A 4,928-nucleotide genomic window follows, 5' to 3' on the forward strand; every position below is an offset into this window, starting at 1 on the left:
CAACCAGCTGCACAACTTTCCACAGGCCACTTCCCCTCTGCTTCCTCGGTCGGTTTAGATTGCTAAACTCTTTCAAGCAGGTGCCGTGACGTTATGCATTTTGTATCACCCAGGGCTTATATAGGCACCATACTAATCATCTGCTTGTGAAGGTGAGAAAGATGCCGGCAGTGACATCTATATGACTGTACACTACTTTCCCAAGGGAACTTGCAATTAACCTCGTCGAGTAGGCAGATTATGAAGCAAAAATTCCTTTAGGCTGAACTATCATGACCTTTGCTGACAAACGTCAACTGGGGCATTTGTGAGCGAGCATCCAGAAACAAATCAGTTGGCAAGCATCACAACTGTGCCACGCTGCAAGTCACGGCAGTGCTGCCACCACCGAGGATTTGGAGCAGTCAGCAGGGACGGCGTCCAGATCTTGCACCCCGAGAAACACCCGACGCCGGTGGCCACCTGAGATTCCCGACTCCTCTGCTCCGAAAATCCCTGCCCCCTGGATTTTAGAGGCAAACAGTTTGGCCTCCGGCCAATAGTGGGTATTGGTGTGCTGCAGGCTCGTTTCGGCACCCTGACACCTCACTAACGAGCTATCATGGCAGAGCCGTGCTTTCAAAGTTCGCATGCTCAGATCTGCTGCCGATAAAGAAAAAGGTCATTAGTCATTATCTGACAAGGAAAAGCGTGGGCTCGTCTGTGAAACACAAGATCGTACGGGATGATGCCAGGCACAGGCTGTCCTGTATGCACAAAACACGCCAGCCCGGACCACAAGGCACTGACAAACAAACAAACAGCCCCAGGCACCCGAACGGCTCCGACACCGGGAACTTCCACTATGCAAGCCGTGCCCTGGGGAAGTGGACACGTGGCTTTTTATTGTTCCAGGCTGCCTACCACAGGGACAGAGGATGCTGTGCTGTCGTTGATGGCATCTTTGGTGCTGCATGATGGATATCATCATCATTGCGGTCACTGAAGGTGCCACTCCGGGTGTTTTTTTGCAAAATTAATATATGAACCCCGGGATCCCAGCCAAATTCCTCTTGGGTCGTACAGCTGCTTGAAGCCCCTGTGCTGCTACCACGAGATACAGCAGTTTCCACCCCCCATTACAAAGCACGGTTTAGCACTTGTGCCGTGCTCCACCCCAGAGCTGGTTGCATTTTAGCGCTGGCTACATTTTACACGTATCAGGAATGTCCTTGGAGACCGCTTCTGAAAAGTGTCACCAGCTGCACGTCGGAAATGCGAGCAAGAGGGTGGTTGTAACAAGATAAATAAAAAAGGAAGCAGGATGTGAGCTTCGCAGAAGGTCGTTGCATGAGCTGGGCTGTGTGATGATAAGCTCCTTGAGGACACCTGCTAAGAACCGCTCATCGAGGCAAGAATAGGGATGAGGAAGGAAGCAGGGCTTGCCTGAGCAGCTGGGTTAGGGGAAGAGCTGAAGTATTTTAAGTATTTTAAGAAAAGCCCATAGGTCAAGTCCTGCCCAGGCAGGCAGTATAGAAGTCTGTATATAGGGCGTGGAGGCAGAGATGTGGGGCCTGTGGAGGACCCTATAGACAGGCCAGGGCTGGAGAAAGGGAGAGGCTGCAGCATGGCTCTATCAGCCGTTTCCCTTGTACGCGTGGGGCTGGCCGGGCTCTGCTCCCTCTCCATGCCCTGTCGGAGGGCAGGATCCTTGAGTTCCTCCTGTTCCTCCGTCCGCGAGCATGAATGCAGATACAGCCTGGCTGGGAGGAAGAGCATGCACCCAGCACACCGGGTCCTACCTACACCTTGCAGCTGTAGACCATGGTCCGTCTCTGTCCTAGTGAGACGGACCGTATCATGGACCGTACTGTCAGCTTCAAGCCGTGGCTGCACCATCCCTTACCCGTGATCCCCCATTTCACCCTCGCCCTCTCCCCCACCACGAAATCTGGTATCCCTTGCAGTCGTTTCCCACCGTACTGTAGGGAACAAGCCGGGCTATTTGGGATGTGAACACAGAGAGCATTTCTATGCTTCTCCGCCTCTATATACTGCTCTGAAACAGAAAACCAGACCCAAGCCACTTGTGTTTGGTAAAAACCCTGTTCACACAGCCTGGCACTCAGGCTGCTCTAGATTGCCTGCAAATCTGCATGAACCAACATGCTTCTCTAGCTCAGTCAATGGGAAAAACCAGGCTTTAAAATGCAGAAGCCCTGGGTGTAGCTGACTCCATTCAGGGGTAGCATATGTGAGCAGCTTTGATTTGCACAGCAGAGAAATGGAAAGGCCTGTGAATAGCTCCTCTTCCTGGATAACTTCTCAGCAAGGAGCCTGTATCTCTCACCATCACCGCTTCTGCTGCAGTCACTTCCCCTTTTGTAAGAATAATGATCCGACTCCTTTAAAAGCAAAACTAACCAAAAAAAACCTGCTAAAACAACTAAGCAAGTTCCAATGGGGCATATTATGGCACTGCATTTCCAGTAATGCAGGTGTGTGTGTGGGTGATACGAGGAGGAGGTGTGATGGAACATGGGGCTGCTGCTAATTGCTGTGGTTTGCTATTTAATTACTGCACGGCCCCTTATCGGGCTTCCTCGCTTACTCTTGTCCTCCGAGATATAACCAGCCTCCGACTAATGAAGCTTTCTCACATGCTCTGCTCTGCCTTGCAGCCAGAAATGTCCCTGCTGTGAACTGCAAGCTGGAAGTGACACCTCTGCCTGGAGAAAAGCAGAATAATCCCAGAGCAACGAGGAGGACAGGGGTTAGATGGGACAAGGACCAAAACGGTCAGTGCTATTAGACAGGTCTCTCTGGAGACCCAGAACTGCCGTTGCAGCTCCTGTTTCTGTTCCCAGAGCTGTCTTCAGGTCACTTAAGCCGGTGTTTTTAAACATGGGCAGCCTCATGCGAGATCCAAACAGAGACCCCGTCTGGGCTGAACGGAGGGCGGCAAAGCATCGAGATGAATGCAGACCGGGCTTGTAAACAGTTTGTGGCACAAACCAGGAGAGTGCCCGGTCCACTCCCACCGTCCCACTGCAGCCGGCTCCTCTTGCTTGGCCAAAGTGTCACAGCCAGGATGACTCTGGGGGGACTTTTATTTTATCCAGAGAAGTCAAAACAAGTTCCTCTGAGCTATACAGTGAACGTATGCAACTAAAAAAATTTTTTTTGCAAAAATCCAGTTGGTGTAATAAAAGATACCACCTTTACCACGAGTCCTGATTGCTTTTTCTGAACTATGCACCGGTTTATTGGGATGCAATCAATCAGGCAACGTTACTAAGAGGAGGTGCACGTATTCCCTACGTACAGCAGAGAATACACAGACACCCTCACTCAGGGGTGATGAGGATGCGGGCCCCTCAACCTTTCCCATATGGACGTGTCCGATGTCATGTCTGCTCCCCACATGGTTCAGGGGTTCCTTGGTAGTGAAAAGCAACCTGGTTCCCCAAAGCTTGAATTATCCAGCAGATACTTCAGGGTTTTCTAGGTTTGTGGTGGGCTATTCATAAAGGAAAAGCAAGAAGTTTCTTCCCTATTCTTACATCTTACTGTTCAGGTCTTCTAACCCTACCGACCCAGCACCAACGCTTCCTCTACAACCCTTCCTGCTTCCAGTGCACTTTGCACACTTCCTCCCCGGCCCTTCACAATGCAAGTGCATATCTCCTGGTGCAGACAGAGCAAACCGAGAGGACGGGACCCGAGAGGGTCAGAGGTGGGAGCAGAACCCAGGAACCCCGACTTCCAGCCGTGCTCGGGCTCCCCCCACCCCGTACCGATAACTCGCCTAGGAGGCTGGTAACAAGCTGGCATACAAAAAGGCAAATTGCAGAGCACATGCTCGAGATGAGATGAGATAGAGCTTTCTGAGCTGCCAGGCTATAATTTCCACGTGCTGCTTCACGCGCTGTAACGAGAGAAAAAAACATCATGAGTAGGTGTTTTGTGTGCGAGCCCGGTATGCAGCTTCCCACAAGGCGCCTGGCTGCGAGATCGCACATCTTCAGACTGTGTTCCTGCCTGCTCGATCAAAGGCGAGGGGAAAGCAAAGGCCTCTTCAGCATCACCCTGCTCTTTCACAATTAAGATCTCGCATTTCTCTCCTGTCTTCCCAGACTGCAGCACCTTGTTCACAGCCAGAAAGGAGCTGCTTTGGGAGCCGTATGAGAGGCTGCAGCTGCAGAGCAGCAAGTGGTTTGGGACTGAAAGGAAGAATCCTGTTGGGGGACAAGAAAAATGAATGGCGGTTCACCTGGCTGGAGTTCAGAGGGGGTGTCCTCTACCGCACACGGCAGCTCCGATGACCGCCAACCAACTCTCTTTTGCATTAGCCCACAGACAGCACCTGCAACCTGTTACCCCTAACACCTGCACTTGCCTCGCTGACTATGGGATGCACTGCATGGGGCACCAGCTCCTCTTGATCTCCAGTCTCCAGTGTGTGTTCAACAAGTGTGCAAAGTGTGCATGTTGCTGCTGGTCACTATTGCTAGCAGGCTGAGCCTCCGCCTCGGCCAAGGGGAGGGAAGTAGTAGCGCAAATCTCAAGTTAGACGGAAAGCAGGGTAGATTTGCACCTTCTAGGCTAAAGAGATGCCCTTTCATAGCACCTGACAACGTGAGCTCATGAAAGCTGATGCCCTGTATCTATTCCTTTTAGAAAGGTGCTCAAGGAGGTACAGGATAAGGGTTTACCGAATACTAAACGGCAAAGAGAAAGTCACTAGACATTTATCACTGACCGGCTGCATCTACACAAGACGCTTACTGCTCATTACTACGGTGCAGTAGCACCGCGGCGCACGAACCATGACATGACGCTACTGCACGGTAGTAACGAGCTTCTGCGCAGCCAGCATCACCATGAAGCCATGCCTGGATGCTACTGTGCAGTAATGCTGGTTACTGCACAATCATTTAGTACTTGGG

This window comes from Alligator sinensis, unplaced genomic scaffold, assembly GCF_000455745.1.
Source record: "Alligator sinensis unplaced genomic scaffold, ASM45574v1 scaffold301_1, whole genome shotgun sequence".
In the NCBI taxonomy this organism is placed as follows: domain Eukaryota; kingdom Metazoa; phylum Chordata; order Crocodylia; family Alligatoridae; genus Alligator; species Alligator sinensis.